The sequence below is a fragment of the Protopterus annectens genome, chromosome 6.part0 (genome assembly GCF_019279795.1).
Source record: "Protopterus annectens isolate FY-2018-M chromosome 6.part0, PAN1.0, whole genome shotgun sequence".
Classification (NCBI taxonomy): Eukaryota; Metazoa; Chordata; order Ceratodontiformes; family Protopteridae; genus Protopterus; species Protopterus annectens.
Genome location: NC_056737.1, coordinates 25,284,927 through 25,304,066, shown reverse-complemented (window position 1 = coordinate 25,304,066; position 19,140 = coordinate 25,284,927). Strand labels below are relative to the sequence as shown.

General features: G+C 46.6%; 1 protein-coding gene across 5 annotated transcripts in view; it reads left to right on the top strand.

Annotated features, from left to right (window-relative positions):
* HECTD1 (HECT domain E3 ubiquitin protein ligase 1) overlaps positions 1–19,140 on the top strand; it is a 4,301,832-nt gene that overhangs the window by 2,725,940 nt on the left and 1,556,752 nt on the right. The gene's annotated exons all lie outside the window — the stretch shown is intronic.

The window sequence follows — 19,140 nt, the reverse complement described above, 5'->3', positions numbered from 1 at the left end:
TGAACATAGTACAGTTTTGTACCTACCATAAATGTAGATGTTAGAGTGTATACATTGCTGCAGTCCAGGTTACCGTCCCTCCTTCCCCTCTTACTGGCTGGTATGTACCTATGTCTTCTACCCTTACTACCTATTGGGAGTATTTGCTGGTAGCTGTAAGTTGTTTTTTGCTTTTCTTATGTATGTTTTATTAGCAATTGGAATTGCCTACCTATTTAAAGGCACCTCACATCTGGGGCAAGAAAAACTGACGAAAATGGCATCTGCTGCATTTTATATACCCCTGTCACACTGATGTCAGGGAGGAGGCGACAGCAACCGACGCCGGACCAAGACCTTGGAACTCAGGTCAACTGGGGAACCACCTGACAGCAGGATAGCCCCAAGTGTAATGACTGCAGCAGTGTATACACTCCAACATCTACATTTATGGTAGGTACAAAACTGTACTTTTCTCTTCCTGCCCCCCAGTCATCTACTCCACTTAAGAGGCCTATGGGGCAGGACTCTTCAATGAAGACTTGGACTTGGGTGAAGAGTCCTTGGCGTACTCCTCTCTGATTCCTTCTGCATTGGACTTAGGTTCTGAGGAGCATTCCATTAGCCCAGATTCTCCCTTTGAGGAACTCTCTTTAGAGGATACTATCTTTCGTATGATGGAATTCTGTAAATGGGACCATTCTCAAGTTTCTGACATCCAGAAGAAGTATTATGAGCTACTCCAAGTTGAGTCCACTAAGCCCTCTGCTGTTTCTCCAGTCTTGGCTGCCCTTTTGAACACTTTTTCAGCAGCTTATCAGGCTCCTGATTCCCAAGCTGTAGCTCCTAAAAAGACTGACAGATTTTATAAGGTGCCTGATAAATGCAAATTTCCCTACAAATGTCCCTTTATTGACCCCTCTGTTGTGTCTGTCTCTTCTGGCACACCTTCCAAGCTCTTGCCTTGTACTAAATTGCTTCCTTCTAACAAGGACAATAGGCCAATGGAACTGCTGGGCAAAAATTGTATATTGTTACTAACCTTGCCTTTTGGGCTAGTAATTATCAGACCCATATTACCAGGTATGTCTTAGTTTCATAGTATAGTACTAGGCTATCTGCCCTGGGGCATTTGTAAGCCTAGCCATAGTGATGTGGCTTTTGCCACCCCATGAAATGGTACAAAAATGTACAGAATACTGTTTTTTCTCTGGCCTTTCAGGTTGTCTCTGACCTTCCTCATTTTGAGAGGAAGGTTTCGTTCCTCTATTTATTCGGCTCCTCTTTTTGTTTCTGTGTTGAGGCATTACTCGTGGCTTTGTTGCCAGCCTTTCCCTGATGGTATTAAGGCTAACTTGATGGATGCTCCCGTTGATAATAAAAATCTCTTTGGTTCTGCAGGTGCTGTGCTTTTAAGTCCATGCAAGAAAAGGGCAAGGCCTTGCAGGAATTGAAGCATATTTTTCCCCTGTTCCTAAATTTCAGTGGAATTATCCTTCTAAGCCTGCTTTTGTTCACCTTCCTCCCAAAGGTAAGAAGGATTCTAGGTAGGCTCCTCCTAAGTCTACTCAGACTCCTACTACTAGGAAACCTACTTTAACAGATAAGCCAGGTTCTGTCTGACTGCCTGCTTTCCCTCCTTTCTAAGTGAGATCCCTTTATCCCTATGTCTTTCCCTGGTCCTTCCCAATTGGTTAAGGATCACTGAAGATTCTTGGGTTCTGTCCATCATCCGTCAGGGGTACTTCATGGTGTGGAAATCCCTTCCTCTATTTCTGGGCATTCCCCAACCTCCTCAGGAACAACTGTCTTTCCGGATGTACTCCAGGGCCTTTTGTCTCAAGACACCATCCAAACAGGTCCCTGTCCACAGGAGAGGATAGGGTTTTATTTCAGAATATTTTTAGTTCCCAGGAAAGGAGGCACCTGGAGGACCATTCTGGAACTTTCTCGGCTCGGCACTTTCTGAAGATCCTTCCTTTCGAATGCTGTAACTCCATACTGTGTTTCCTGCACTTCTTCCTCCGACGTGTCTGGTCTCTCTAGACCTCAAGTATGCTTATCTTCACATCCCTACTCATCTCTGTTTCAGGAAATGTTTGACCTGATGTTGTTAATCTTCACCCAATCCTTGATGGTGGGTTTGGTTCCGAACCTTGGAACCAACTCTGCCATATCTTTCAACTTGTGCTCTCCAAACTATCAAGCCAGGCACTACCCATAATACTCCTCACAGAGATTACCTCAGATCTTGTTTGCCACTTCGCAGACTAGACGTGTTCCTTCTCTCACGTTTTGGCCTAGTTATTGTAAGTGTTTTCAATTTTTTTTCAAACTCTTTCATAGAATTCTCTTCCATCCTTACATTTTTGTATTCCTACTACTACTACCCACTCCTCTTACTTACTAATTAACCTTTCCTCCTCCTTTTTTGCTACCGTAGATAAACTGTCCATAACCATCGTTGGTAATCCTTCCTTTCTCTTTTAATGCCGATTTAAGGTATTTCTTAATACCATCGCTGATATTGTTTTCTTTCCTCTTCATTGTCTATCCAAAAAAAAATACACACATATATATATATATATATATATATATATATATATATATATATATATATATATACACATATATATATATATTTGTTTCTGTTTTCCTTTACTGTTGATTATGGCGGACCAAAAATAAAAGTTTTTCCCCCTCAAAACCTTTTAAGGGCACCTCTGGGTTTAGGAGTAAGAAATGTGAGGGTAAAATGCCCAACTCAGAAGGACATACCTTGTGTATGTATTGTCTTGGCAGGATTCTATTACAAGACAATTGTGCGATTTGTCACAGGTTTTCTGTCCGTACTTTGACAGAGAGAAACAAATAGTTTTGAAAGGGCTTCTGAAATCTACCTTTGAGGCCATCTCTGAGTCCAGGGAGAAAATTAGCGCTTCAGAATCTTCTTCTTCCCATGGATAAAAGAAAAGGTCATCCTCTGTTCCGAGGTCCTCAGAACCGGCTAGAAAAATGGCGAAATCTTCCTCTGTACTGAAGAGCTCATCGGCAGCAGAGGACTTGCTACACCTCTTAGCCGATTGGACTGGCGAAAAGTCAATCTTTTGCAAAACTACGGATAAGGGCTCCAATAAAACATTTCATTCGATTCTCCTTCCAGACTTTGTTCTTTGGATTTGATTTTTTGGCTTTTTCATTGTTCGTTTGACTTGCTACACCTACTAAATTAGCTTCAGAGCCGACAGCCTCTACATTGGTACCTACCGATCAATCGGTACCTAAGCAATCGGGGCTGCCTGTGCTCCCAGGAACTTCCTACTCCCCTTCTGCGGACTTGTTCAGAGATTCCTTGTTTGTGGAAGTGAGACCCCCCCCCCCCCTTAGATCTCCCTCCACTGCATCGGTACAGTCTACTAAGAGTCTATCAGAAGCTGATATGAGACTAGTGGATGAGCTACCTGTGGTGAGAGGATTAGCTTTGGTTCAGAGACCAACCAGCATCAGAACCGTCTGTCCCATGACCCCCCTCATACCCTTCTCCAACTCTAGATGAGTCTTTGGAACCTTCGATGTTCATAGTGTTTCACTGTTGCAGTCATTACATTTGGGTTATCCTGCTGGCAGGCTACCCGCAGTCTGCCTGAATTCCAAAGTCCTGGTCTGGCGTCGGTTGCTGTTGCCTCTTCCCTGACGTCAGTGCGCCAGGGGTATAAAAGATGCAGCCGACGCCATTTTCTTCAGTCTTTCTTGCTGTGCGGTGCCCAAAGTAGAAGCAGTTCGCAAGTGCCAGTCAGCCGACTCCTGAGATTTTCGTAATTGAATTTCAAATCCGAAGTCTTCAATAAAGCTAAGTACCCAGTTGGGGAAACTTTTTTCTTGCTCCAGACCGATGTCAGAAAAAGTTAACAATTGTATTTCTTGTGGGAAGCAAATACCTCATAAGGATTTTCATTCTTACTGCATTCCTTGCCTAGGCCCTGATCACGACGTTGCTAGTTGTCGGTTTTGTGCTAGATTTAAACAATGCACTATAAAGCGTCGGTACGATTTTGCTTTTCATTACTTTGGCCGAAGGTTTAACTATATAATGCCGTCGGAACAACCGATGACCGGAATTCATAAAAGGTGCAAGGATAAAGAAAAGGACAGGCATCCCAGGTCCAAAACAGACGACTAAGCCTCTTCTAGGCCAGTTGCCAGTTAGCCGGTGCTCAGTGAGGCGCTTTCGCAGCCCCTGACTCCCGCTACCTCAGAGACACAGGCCTCCTCCGACTCCCACGTGGAGACAACTAGGCCTCTGGATACTCAAGGTATTGGCCCTTCGGAAATCAATCCCTCAGATGGGTCCGGAGCCGCTGAGCAGGCATCAGCTTCTGAGGGTGTTTTCAGACCTACACAGCTTTATGTAAAGCCTACTTCAGCATCCAAGTCAAAGTCTAAAGCAGTTGTAAAGACAAGGAAACCAGTAGAGCATTCTCCAGGGCAGACTTCTGTGCCTAAGAAACAGATGCTCAAAATGGCCGAAGAACTAATTACTTTGATCAGGGGTTCCCATCCCCCCTCCTTAAAAGAGGCCTAGGCAAGATACTGAATATGATTCCTCTGATCAGGTTTCCATTTCCTCTGATTCCTCTTCAGAACAGGGATATTCTCTTCCTCCCTATGAGGATTCTGATGCTGAAGATTCTATTCCTTCAGCTTCTCCTCCTGAGGATTACTCATTTGGGGAAACCCGGCATACCATGAGGGAGCATTTCCACTGGGAGAGCCAGGATTATTCAGATTCTAAGAAAAGGCTTAGAGACTTTGGTACTGCCTCAGCACAGACCTCTTGCAATTCCTCCTGTTCTAGATATAGTAGATAATGTATTTTCAGAGTCCGGCCTGTCTCCAGACACTTTACCTCCTGCACCTGTTAAGCTGGACAGATGCTACAGGGTTCCAGATTCCCATAAATTTCTATATAAAAACCCTGCTGCTGACCCAGAAATTATCTCTCAGGGTCCCAAAGGGGTCAAGGCTGCTTCTGCTAAAAACCCTGTCCCCTCAGATAGAGATTCCAGGGCTCTGGACAGTTGGAGGAAAAAAGTCTACACTTCTGCTACCTTGGCTGTAAGGGCTTTAAATTGTTAATTTCATATGCTGAAATATCCGCAATACTTAATGTCTTTGTTAAAATAAAAAATGTTGACAAATTCTGAATGTTCTGAGAACAAAGAATTTCATTGCATGCACCTGATCAAGTGGTAAAACATACATTGCAATGTGGTTATGATTCACTGGAGGCCTCGTGCAGGGCCACGGTTACAGGTTCTGTTATTAGAAGGCATGCTTAGTTAAAGGAACAGAATCTGCCTGATCATGTTAAAGCAAAATTATTGGACGTTTCATTACAGCATGATACTTTGTTTGGTGTTAAGGCAGAAGAGGTGTTAAAGAAAATGGAGGATAAAGCTAAATCTATGCAGATAGTAAAGGATTTCTTACAGGTACAGCCACCCAGATTTAGCAGGAACTGGCCGCCTTAGAATTGGTCCTTTTCAGTGGCAGACAGACCACAAAGAGGCAGATTCAGATGCCCTAGAGGCAGGCAACAGCCCCAGGGCTCATACAGGCCTAGACAATGGGGTGCTTCTACCTCTAAAAGCGGAGAAGACAAGTCACAGCCTTATAGGAAACAGTCCCAATGACTTCCCTCTGCCAATGCCAAGCACTTCTTTTGGCAGCACCCTTAGGGGGAAAGTTAGCACTTTTTTCACAAAATTGGCACAGGATCACCCAAGACAAATGGGTCTTAAATATAGTCTCTCAGGGCTACAGGCTCCACTTTCACACCCTTTCAAAGGCAAAAGGTATGCCAGACCTGCCACACAGTCAATGGGCAGAGGCACAAAAACAAGTTTCATCTCTCATGGACATGAGGGCTATTCAGTCAGTGCCACAACAAGAGCAGGGACAAGGATTTTACTCAAGACGTTTTAGTACCAAGAAAGGACAAAGCCTGGAGACCAATTCTGGACCTGTCTGTTCTAAACACTTTTCTAGATGTTCCAAAATTCAAAATGTTGACTCTGCAGCAGCTTCTGCCCATGCTGGGCAAGAAGGCTTGGCTTGTAACTTTGGACTTCAAAGAGGCATACCTGCATGTCCCAATCAGAAAAACTTGCAGAAGATACCTGCGATTCATAGCTGGCTCAATGCACTACCAATTCTCTGCACTGCCCTTTGGCTTATCTACTGCGCCCAGGGTCTTCACAAAATGCCTGGCACCAGTAATTGCATTTTGCAGACAAAGAGGAATTCAAATATTTTCCTACTTGGATGACTGCCTTATTCAAGCAGAGACCAAAGACATTCTACTAAAGCATCTGGCGTTTATAAAAAGATTGCTAATTTGCCTATGGTACACAGTAAACGAAAAGAAATCAAAATTAGTACCCTCTCGAGATAATATTCCTGGGGGCAAGCTTAAATACAACTGCCCAGATGGCTTATCTCATGCCAGACAAAGGCAACTGACTTCTTATTTCGAAAACATGGCAGCAAGGACCCAGTCATCTGCAAGAAAAATTATGCAGGCTCTGGGCTACATGGCATCCTGCATTCTCCCAATTCCATATGCAAGACTGCATATGAGGAAACTACAGTCGTATCTAAAAAGTGTTTGGACTCAACATTGCCACAGCCTGGAAACATTAATTACTCTCATTCCCTGCCTGCAACAGGAGTTTCGATGGTGGGCACAGGCCTGTCACCACAACAAGGGACAGCCATTTGCTTTACCCACAGCCAGGCAGACATTAACAACAGATGCATCAGATTATGCCTGGGGCACACATGGCAGGAAAATGTATTCAGGGCACATGGCCTGCAAGCCAAATGCATCTTCATATCAATCAAAAGGAGATGCTAGCTGTACAGAATGCACTGACAGCCTTCAAGGACCTACTTCATCCAGGACAACTGCTGATAAAGACGGACAATACTACAGTCATGTGGTACATAAAGCGGGCAAGGAGGCACACATTCCTACCCCGTCTGCAGACAAGCCATGACTTTGTGGAACACAGCATTGACTCATCAAGTACACCTGCAAGCACAATTCCTGCCAGGAAAGACAAATACCTTGGCAGACGAGCTAAGCAGAAACCTCATGGATCCTCACGAGTGGAAACTAGATCCACAAATCTTCAGAATAATAACAGGGAAATGGGAATGCCCAGACATAGATCTATTTGCCTCCCCTCACAACTGCCAGCCACAAAGATTCTGCACTCGGACTTATCACGAACAAGCATGGAAAGTGGACGCCCTTTCATTCAGCTGGAAAGCCCTCTCAGTATATGCCTTCCCTCCTCTGCCTCTCCTCTTCAAGGTACTCCTAAAGGTCAGACAAGAGAAGCCAAAAATGATCCTGATTGCCCCAGACTGGACACGCCAGCACTAGTACCCAATCCTAAAGGGCTTGTCTCAAGGCCCAGCCTGGACATTACCTCAAATTCCTCATTAGCTGACCCAACAAAACAATCCTATCCTACACAGCCAACTCAGAACCCCAAGTCTGGCTGCATGGCGGATAATGTAACCATTCAGAGCACACCTCTCTCTAAAGCAGTTATGGATGTTATTTTGGAGGCCAGGAGGCCCAGCACCAGAAAATCTTATGCAGAAAAATGGAAGAAGTTTTCTGCTTGGAACCAGACACAAGGAATTGACACGCTTGTTTCAAATATTCCTCAGATTTTACAATACCTAACTGAGATGCTGGACAAAGGCCTATCCTTTTCATCAATTAAGATCCATGCCTCTGCCATTTCAGCTCATTACAGTACGGCCCCACCTATTTTCTCTCATCCACTGCTAAGGCAGTATCTCAGAGGGGCCAAAAACATAACACCTCCAAGGAAAGCTCCAATACCTGCATGGGACCTCAATTTTGTGTTGGAAAGACTCGCACTGCCTCCTTTTGAGCCAGCCAGTACAGCTGAGATAAAATACTTATCATAGAAAACAGCTCTTCTCCTAGCAATAACTTCAGCAAGAAGAGTCTCAGAAGTACAGGCACTAATGGCTGTGGAACCTTTTATTATTTTCCATCTGGACAGGGTTTCTCTAAGGACAAACCCAACATTTATGCGTAAGGTAGTGTCCAGTGTGGCCCTTAACCAAACCGTACATTTGCCTACCTTTTATCCAAACCCGCAGAATAAGGGGGAGAGACTTCTGCATTCTTTGGACATACAGAGACAGCTGCGCTTTTACTTGGACAAGATTAAAACTTTCAGAAAGACTGAGCAACTCTTAGAGGCATATGCTGCAGGATCGCAAGGGAAAGCTATTTCAAAGCAGACTATTTCAAAATGGATAGGCCACTGCATTCGTTTCTGCTATTCACAACATGGAAAATCATTGCTTAAGGGCATTAGGCCACATTCGACCAGAGCAGCAGCCACTTCAGCAGCCTTCCTCAGAGGAGTACCAACCAAGGACATTTTGGAAGCTGCAACCTGGACTTCAGTGCACACTTTCACAAAGCACTACCACTTGCCTCTTTCCTGAGCAGGCTTTGTCACTGCAGTCCTGCAGGGCCTGGTAGCCTCTTCAAATCCAATTTAGACCCAGCCGCCCAACCTCAGCTTTGGGATTCAACCCAAGTGTAATGACTGCAACAGTGAAACACGATGAACATAGTACAGTTGTGTACCTACCATAAATGTAGATGTTCGAGTGTATTCACTGTTGCAGTCCAGGTTACCCTCCCACCATCCCCCTTTCATTGCTAGGACTTATCTGTACTTCTGTATTCTATACAACCTATGTAGTGTATTTGCTTGTAGATGAAGTTTATGTGCATGCTTTTTTATGATCAGAATTTTTTTAGCCTACCCTTTTGGGGGCACCTGACATCTGGGGCAAGAAAAACTGAAGAAAATGGCGTCTGCTGCATCTTTTAATACCCCTGGTGCACTGATGTCAGGGAAGAGGCAACAGCAACCGATGCCGGACCAGGACTTTGGAATTCAGGCCGACTACGGGTAGCCTGCCAGCAGGATAACCCAAGTGTAGTGACTGCAACAGTGAATACACTCGAACATCTACATTTATGGTAGGTACACAACTGTACTATCCCACCTCTGACTGACTCGATTCCGGCAGCTTCTTCATCTTCAGTTCCGAGAACCGTCTCTGAACTTTCAGCACTGGAGACCTCCCGGGGTCAAGACTCTCTGGTCAGGTCCGAGATGCGTGGTACCTTTTCATTTCCTTCAGAGCCTTCTGTGCCTCTCGGTGCCTCAGCCATTGTAGTGTCGACCCAGGCTTCTGTTCCAGAGGCGGTCTCCTTTGTGCAGGGTGTGACCCCGGTTCCAAAAGAATCTATTTCAGTTCCAGGCTACCATTCCTGTATGGGGGGCCTGCCTTCTGGATTATGGAGAGGGCATCCATTGGGGATTCTTAGTCTTTGCCATCCCTGTTGGGACACATTTTTTCTTCCTGTCAACCTGCGCTACCATTAGTTTTACACCTGGAACAGAGTGCACAAAAGTTCAAGGTAACTCCCACTTTTGTGGTCTCCTCTTCAGACTCTTCCCTGGATCATCCTCCTAGGGAATTCCCTGGGAAGGGAAAGTGCAAGAGGAAGTACCTGGACTGTCCAGAAGAGTCTTACACTGAAGAAACTGATTGTGATGAAGGGGAAGGTTCCCCCAGGTCACCCTCTGATGAGGTTTCCTTCGGGGACATTCTGGAAATCCTGAAACAGAGGGGTTGACTGGTCATCCATCCAGCCTTCCTCAGAGGAATCTGTATACCTGGAGGGTTTTACTGCCCAACCCTCCACGTCTTGGATTTCTCCACCAGCTGACTCTCATTAATCTGATTGCTCAGTGGGAGTGGAAGATGCCTGACTCCTTGGAGCCAATCCCCAAGAGATCTGACCAGATATTATTAGCAGCTAAAGAACCACCACACTGGTGAAAGGGAATTCCTGTCGACGCCATGGTGATAGCAACTGCCACCAAGAGGGAACTCGCTGAAGAAAGTCCTACTATCCATCCTCCTAACAACGAGTCTAGGTGTTTGATAGATTTGGGAAGTGTATTTATGCTTCAGCAACCTTCGCTCTAAGATCCTTGAACTATGTGGCACACTTTACCAGATTACACAGAGATTTGAATGTTAAGTTGTCAATCTCGCCTTCATTCTTGCTTGATGGGTTCGGAGCCGATCCTCGGCTCCGACTCGGCACTTGCTAAGCTTAAGAGTCACTTTTACCAGCTCGAGGCAGCCCCATATCCCATGATGCAAGGCGGTAAGTACCCAGATCTCGTTTGCCGCTTCGCTGATGAGGTCCTCCTTTTATATTACTACTTTTGCCCCTTTCTTCAGAAAAAACTTTAGATAATTAGTTTTAATACAGTTTTAGTCCTTTTCTGACAAGATTTTCCCTGACTCCTTAAAAATTTCTAGTCAGACTTTCTCCCATCCCATCCCCCCCTTGTTAGGGTGTGTGTGTCTGTTTGATAGTTTTATATAATTTAATTTCTTGGACTAGTGTTGTGTATGTGTGATTCACTATGTCTAAGGAAAGGGTCTCAGGCTTTAAGAAGTGTGACTCGTGCTGTCAGAAGATGTCTCTGACAGACGGTCACACTTCTTGCCTTTACTGCCTGGGGCCTCTTCACCTGCAGGACTCCTGTGCTATTTGTCACTCTTTCAGCCAGAGAGTCCTGCAGGAAAGAAGAAATAAATTAATTTTGAGGGGCCTTCTTAAGCCGGAGGGCTCCCCGGCTAAGTCGGCTCCATCTAAGACTTCAAAGTCTTCCAAGGCCCAGGCTTCTGTGTCCAAGCCTGTGGCCTCGCCCGACTCTTTCAGAGTCGAGATCGCTCCGGCAGGAGCCGACTGTAGTTTACATAAACCTGGGACACCGATAGCTGTCGGTGCCGTTTCTGGTTCGACCACCGTGTCGGCTCCGATCGGTTCCGACCACCATGTGGCTCAGGCATCGGTGTCGGCTCCGATTGGCTCCGACACTGTTACTTTTTTGGCTGTATCGGCTCCGGCTGGAGCCGATGCATCGAAGCTACCTGTCGGCGCCGATAAGTTGTCGGCTCCGACAGTTTCTGTGGTTTCATCGGCTCCGATGGTTCCTTCGAGGAAGAGGTCTAGGTCCCCTTCCTTGGAACCGATACTTTCGGCTCTGGCTTCGCCTCTCCTCTCGGAACGGAGCCATCGGAGCCGATCTTCAAGGTCATCCAGGCTTTCTGACCATGATTTAGAGAGAGTGGTCAGTAGATTACTTAAGTCACAGGCACTGGCCCAAATGCTACATAGTCCGTCTCAGCAGACGACTATTGGTCCACACCCCATTGCAGTTCCTCCTTCGACTCTACCCGAGAGTTTGGAGTTGGAGTCTTCGGGAATGGTTACTGCTACGGCTGACGGACAGATACCCCCTTCTGTTTCTTCAGCCTCTACTCTTATCTCCTCTTCGAGACCTTCCTTAGAGGGATTCGGTGGCCGGGCTTCCCTGGTCTCCTCCGAGGGGGTGAGTGGCATCGGACCCTTGTCCGAGCCCGCTCTTCCCCTTGGAGCCTCGGCCTTGGTGAGCTCCGCTCCGACATCTGCCTTGGAGCCTTCCCTTTCGGTGGGCCCTGGAGTTCGTAGTTCTTCGGAGCGGGTTCTCTCGGACCTCCCTGGGAGGGGAGCCTTCGGGGTGATGAAGAGTGTGCTGGCCACTGGTCTCAGCCAGCAGTCTGTTCCCTTAGCTCCTCCCTCTATAGTGCCTGTTGACATCTCTGCCACTTCTCTTGCTACAGGACCCAGAGATCCTTCGCCTCAGGTTTCCCCACTGGGAATTTCCCCCTCTTCCGAGGATTCTCCTGATTTGTCGGGAGATCCTCCGCGGAAGAGGACTTGTAAGAGGAAACACGTAGACTCCCCCGAGTCTATCACTTCAGATACTGACTTAGATGAGTCAGAAGGATCCCCAAGATCCCCCTCTGAGGATGTCTCCTTCTCAGACATCCTAGAACTCCTTATTCAGAGGGGAAACTGGCCCACCAATAATCCCTCTGAGGATGAGTCAGTATACCTGGAGGCGTTTGGATCTCGGCCCTCCACCTCCTGGGTGTCTCCGCCTTTCGACCCCCTTATGCAGGTTATTGCCCGAAAGGCGTGGGCTGCTCCTGACTCTGTAGAGCCAGTCCCTAGGAGGCCTTCTAAATTTATTACTGCCCTGTCGGACAAGCAATTCCTCACAAAAGGTGTCCCCGCTGATGCCATGGTGGTGGCAGCTGCCACCAAGAAGGAACTTGCAGATCCTTCCGTACCTGTCCATCCTCCTAATAAGGACTCTAGGACCATGGATAGGTATGGTAAGTGGATGTTTTCTTCCGCGACCTTTGCTATGCGTTCGCTGAACTACCTATGTCACTTCACCAGACTCCAAAGGGATATCCTTAAGGAGCTAGGTGAAGTTGTGCAGGATCCTACAGCTGCAGGGGCTCAGGAAAAAATTGCTTCGCAGCTAGGAACCCTTAACTCCATTGCAAACTCCTCCATGCCGCTAATATCTTATGCTGCTGATGGAGCGAGTAGGGCCGCAGGTACAGGTGTGGCTCTTAGACGCCAAGCCTGGATGCGGCTATGTAATTTTGCAGATCCCTTTAAGGCGTCCTTCACAAACTCTCCCTTTGATGGGTCAGCTTTGTTTGGCCCTCAAGTGAAGGAAACATTGACCAGGTGTGAGCAGGATGGCAAAACTCTTTCTGCCGTAGGAGTCCGTTTTTCCACCCTTTCTAGACCTTACCCCAAAGGACAGAAGGGTGGCAAAATGTGGTTCCGCAAATCCCAAGGAGTCACGCCGGATTCACGTGGTCAGTTTACCCCTAGAGGCAGAGGGGGTAACAACAACAGACGCCGCTCTAGAGGCAGAGGGGGTCCACAAAACCAGGGAAACAGAGAGTCTCTCTCTGACAAGCCCTTTCAGCATCCCTGAGATGTTGCCCGGCTGTCCCTCCTTGGAGGCAGTCGGGGGAAGAACTATCGCTGTACCCAGAAGCCTGGCGTTCCCTCACTCAAGACAGATGGGTACAGTCGATCATATCCGAGGGTTACATAATTCCTTTCGATGAAAGTCCTTTCTATCCCTCAAATTCCCTTCCAGATGTACCACCCGGTCTAAGGGAAATTGCAGAGTTAGAAGTCTTAAAACTACTGCAAAAAAGAGCCATTCAGCCAGTTACAACAGACCATTCAGAGCCGGAATCTACTCAAGGTTCTTTTGGTCCCCAAAAGACGGGAGACTGGAGACCAATATTGGATCTCAGCAGACTCAACAAGTCTGTGAGGAAGACAAGATTCCGAATGGTCACTCTTCAGTCAATTCTGCCCTTCTTACAGAAGGACAACTGGATGTGCTCAATAGATCTTCAGGATCGTGCTATCACATAAAAATTCACAGGCGCTCCAGGAGATTTCTCCGCTTCGGCTGGGGTCCAGTCATTTCCAGTTCAGAGCCCTGCCCTTTGGTCTCACTACAGCCCCAGAGTGTTCACCAAATGCATGGCAGTGGTCACGGCTCACCTGGGGCGGCAAGGATTCCAGGTGTTTCCGTATCTCGACGACTGGCTCCTTTCAGCCACCACCAGGCATCCGCTTGTTCAAGCCAGGGATTACACAATAAATCTTTGTTCTCATTTGGGCATCTCGATCAACTTGAAAAGTCAACCTTATCGCCCTGCCAGTCTATTACTTTCATAGGCGCAAACTTAAACACTGTTCGGATGTCAGCTACCCTTACAGATCAAAGAGTTTCAGACATTCAAAGTCATGTCAGGATCATTCTAGCCAACAAGAAAGTACAGGCCAGAATGGTTCTAAAGGTATTAGGCCTCATGGCTCCGGCCATTACTCTTCTTCCCTGGCTCGCTTCTACATGCGCCTTCTTCAGTGGATGTTGTTCACTCAGTGGTCTTACCAACAACTTCCAATCGTCACCAAATTCTGGTGACACAGATTTGCAAAATCATCTTGCTTGGTGGATCACATCTCCCCAGATTCACCAAGGCAGACACTTTGTACCCCATCCCGGTAGCCACTGTCACCACGGATGCCTCCTGATCGGGTGGGGGCATTATCAGGGCAGGATGGTTCATGGGGCGTGGCAACCGTCGAGTACCACCTGCACATAAATGTCCTGGAGATGAGAGCAGTGCTTTTAACGTTGCAAGCCCTCAACGACTTTCTTCCCGTAGGGACAATTGCAGTCCACACAGACAACATGTCTGTAGTGTGGTATATCAACAAACAGGGCGGAACCAAGTCCTACCCCTTGTGTCGAAGCTCAGACTTTGGCAATGGGCGATCTCCTCTCATCGGTTTCTGGTAGCAACGCATCCCTGGGAAAACCAACATTTTAGCGGACAGATTGAGCAGAGCTATTCTCATGCCTCACGAGTGGTCTCTCAAGCAATCTATAGTGGAAGAGATTTTTCTGGAATGGGGTCGCCCGTGTTGCGATCTTTTTGCTACTCCCCAAAACACCAAATGCCCAGACTTCTTCTCTCTCTTCCTACTACCAGGCCATTCGCCCAGAGACGCTCTGACCCAGGATTGGCCCCAGGGACTTCTTTATGCTTTTCCTCCATTTCCTCTGATCCCTCAAGTTATCCAGAAAGCAACCGTTTTGAGAGCCAAAATGATTCTCATTGCTCCTTATTGGCCTCGACAAATTTGGTTCCCGTTCCTCCATCGTCACCTTTTGGTGCAGCCGTAGCATCTGGACCCAGTGCCAGATCTTCTGATTCACCAATCCGGTCAGCTGCACCGGTCTATACCTTCTCTCAACCTTACAGCATGGTTGCTCCACTTCCTTCCTTAGCCAGGCTTCCTTTGATCTCTAACCCGTTAGAGACATTCTAGTAACTTCCTTAAAATCCTCTACCAGGAGGATTTATACAAGCAAATGGAAACGATTCTCTTATTGGGCTAAAGCCAAAAATATTGATCCCTTCACTGCTCCAGTTCAGGCAGTTTTGGATTTCTTAGCGGAGATTTTTCATGCAGGATCCTCTTCTTCCACAGTTAGAGTTCAATTGGCTGCTATCTCGAACTTTCATGTCGGGTTCGCAGATCACAATATTATGTCCCACAGGCTTTGTAGAGCCTTCTTAAAGGAATTTTCCTCCTGAAACCTCCAGTCAGGAGTCCTCCCCCTCAATGGGATCTAAATTTAGTGCTGACATCCTTGATTCTTCCCCCCTTCGAGCCAGCTGTTTCTTGCTCCCTGAAATTTCTTTCATGGAAAACCTTATTCCTAGTAGCTATTACATCTGCCAGGAGGGTGTCTGAACTTCATGCTCTTTCGGTTTGACCCCCCTATTTGGTCTTTCACAAAGACAGAGTATCATTGAGAACTAATCCGACCTTTTTGCCTAAGGTCGCCTCAAAGACTAATTTGAATCAATCCATTGATCTCCCTGTATTTTTTCCAAACTATTCAAACAGATCGGAACAAAAACTACATTATCTTGATGTCCATCGCCAACTCAGATATTATTTGGACAGAACTAAACAATTTAGGAAATCCGATCAACTCTTTGTTTCCTATGCTGATAACAAGAAAGGCCTTCCTGTCTCTAAAGTTACCTTATCTAGATGGCTTTCTTCTGTCATCTCTGAAATTTATCAGCTCAGGGAAAACAGCTGTGCTCAAAACCTAAAGCACATTCAACTAGAAGCTTAGCTACTTCTACAGCCTTTCAAGCTAGACTTCCTTTAGACACTATTTGTGCAGCGCCACTTGGGCCACTCCTCATACCTTTGTTTCCCATTACAAATTGGACTTGGCCTCCAGGGACAGAGCCAGTTTTGGCTCTACAGTCCTCAAGAGTCTGTTCCATTGTGCCACCCAGGATAGAGGTGCTAGGACGCTGTCCCATCAAGCAAGAATGAAGGCGAGATTGACAACTTAACATTAAGAAGTTATGTACCTACCATAACGTTCCATGTTAGTTGTCTTCTCTCGCCTTCTTTCTTGCGACCCTCCCTCCTTCCCCAGGCCTGGACAGACCTTTTTCTACAAGGTATAATTATGCTGAAAGACCATACAGAGCTGGTCTTTCTTCCATCCTGCAGGTTTTTCTTCTGCTTTCTTCCTTTGAGAAGTGTTTATGCTTGGTGCTATTGCCCTTTTGTCATCAAACGAGATCTGGGTACTTACCGCCGTGCATCATGGGATATGGGGCTGCCTCGAGCTGGTAAAAGTGACTCTCGAGCTTAGCAAGTGCCGAGTCGGAGCCGAGGATCGGCTCCGAACCCATCAAGCAAGAAAGAAGGCGAGAGAAGACAACTAACATGGAACGTTATGGTAGGTACATAACTTCTTATTAAAGAACTTTCATATACTGTCTCAGGAGCAGCGGCTGAAGGAGGGCCATGACAAAGTTTTTCCTTCTCAGCTTGCAACCGTAGATGCCATCTCCAACTCGTCCATGAGGCTCATTGCTCATGCAGCCGAAGGGATGACCAGGGCAGCAGGTTCAGGTATAGCCATCAAAAGGCACTCCTGGATGCGCTTGTGCGACTTTGCAGAGCATTTAAAGCATCATTCCTCAATGCTCCTTTTGACAGATCCACCCTTTTTGGCCCGAAGGTTAAAGCCACACTAGCCAGAAGTGAGCAAGATCGTAAGACTGTATTTGCCATAGGCATACATTTCTCCACCCCTCAGCGGCCTTTTTCAAGGAACCAAAGGAGTGGGAGGCTATGGTTTAGAAAATCCAAAGGGCCTTTCCAAGACTCACAACGTCAGGACTTCCCCCAGGGCAGAGGAGGAAGTAATGGAAGACGCCGCCCTAGGTGTAGAAATGGACCTGCAGAATCATGGGTCCAGAGAATCTTTCTGTGGTGCTTCATATCGGCATCCCTGAAAGGCTTGCCCGATTGTCATTCTTTGGAGGCAGTCGGGGGTGATTATCCTTGCACCTACCGGCCTGGCAATTAACTTCTGACAAATGCGTGCAGAGAATAATATCCAGAGGCTACCAAATTCCACTATCTGTAAGTCCCAAAACCCAGATAAAGCTCCCGGATGTTCCATCCAATCAAAGGGAAGCAGCAGTTTAGAAATTCAAAAACTGCTCAAAAAGAGTCATCCAAGTCGTCCCACCAGACCATACAGGATCCAGGGTTTACTCAAGATTCTTTGTAGTACCCAAAAAAACAAGGGACTGGAGACCCATTTTGGATCTCAGCCACTTCAACAAGGCAGTTCAACAAACCAAATTCCAGATGGTCTCTGTACAGTCCATACTTACATTTTTGGAAAAAGGCAATTGGATGTGCTCTATAGATCTGCAAGATGCTTATTATCACATAAAAATGGAAAAAAAGGTCCAGGAGGTTTCTACTGTTCTGGCTAGGAGCCAGTAATTTCTGGTTCAGAGCACTGCCGTTTGGTCTCATCACAGCCCCTAGGGTATTCATCAAATGCATGACAGTGGTTGCAGCTCACCACAGACTGCAAGGTTTTAGAGTCTTCCCATATCTCGACGACTGGCTCCTCACTGCTACCACCAGGCATCTCTTAGAACAGGCAAGCGATTGCACCATAAATGTTTGCACATCGTAGGCATAACAGTAAATTTCAACCTTCAGCCTTCTGAGCAACAAGATTTCATTGGTGCTCATTTAAATACTGTCTCGGGGATTGCTTCTCTCCCTCCAGAAAGACTACAAAGTATCAGGGCCCAAGTCAGACAAATTCTCCAAAACAGCAGGGTCCCAGTGAGACTTCCTTCAAACCTTAGGCTCTATGGCTGCTTCAATCACTTTGGCTCCTCTAGCGAGGTTTCATATGCAAATACTGCAGTGGTTTCTAGTAACCCAGTGATTATGTTCTTCGTGTTTTACTGTTGCAGTCATTACATTTGGGTAATCTTGCTGGCAGGTTGCCCTCAGTCAGCCTGAATTCCAAAGTCCTGCGTCGGCTGCGGTCACCCCTTCCCTGTTGTCAGGGGTAGCCGACACCATTTTCTTCAGTCTTTCTTGCCGCGCAGTGCCCAAAGCAGAAGCAGTTCGCAAGTGCCGGTCGGCCAATTCCTGTGATTTTCGTGTTCGAGTTTCAGATCCGACGTCTTCAGTAAAGCTAAATACCTCGTTGGGGAAACTTTTTTCTTGCTCCAGACCGATGTCAGAAAAAGTAAATAATTGTATTTCTTGTGGAAAGCAAATACCTCATAAGGACTTTCATTCTTACTGTATTCCTTGCCTAGGCCCTGATCACAACTTTTCTGGTTGTCGGTTTTGTGCTAGATTTAACCAACGCACTATTAAGCGTCGGTATGATTTTGCTTTAAACTATTTTGGATGCTGGTTTAATTATCCAGAAATGTCATCAGATTTCCATCCGACTAAAGGAGTTCACAAAAAACGCAAAGAAAAGGAGAGCGATAGACAACAGAGGCCCAAAACCGACGACGAAGCTTCTCCTAAGCCAGTCGCCAGTTCTCAGTGAGGCGCTTTCGCAGCCCCTGATGCCTGCTACTTTAGAGATGCAGGCCGCTACTGACTCCCACGTGGAGTCGGCCATGCCGCTGGAAACTCAAGGTATTGGAGCCTCTGATACTATTCTTTCAGATGGGTCCGGAGCCGCTGAGCAGGCACCGGCTTCTGAGGGTGTATTCAGACCTAAACATCTTTACATTAAACCAACTTCAGCTTCAAAGGCAAAGACTAAAGCACCTTCTAAAGCAAAGAAACTCAAGAGCCACATGGACAGGCCTCTATGTCCAAAAAACAGATGCTCAAAATGGCCGAAGACTTGATTACCTTGATCAGGGGTTCCCATCCCCCTCCTGAGAAGTGGCCTAGGCAAGAGACTGACTATGAATCTTCAGATCAGGTTTCTATTTCTTCAGATTCCTCTTCTGATCAGGAATATCCCCCCCCCCCCCCCCCAATTAGGATTCTGATGCTGAAGAATCTATACCTTCAGCTTCTCCTCCAGAGGACTATTCTTTTGGAGAAACCTTGCATACCATGAGGGAGCATTTCCACTGGGAGAGCCAAGATTTTTCAGAATCTAAAAAGACTCAGGGAGCTCCTTTTACTTACCTCTACACAGGCCACTAGCCATTCCACCTGTGTTGGACATT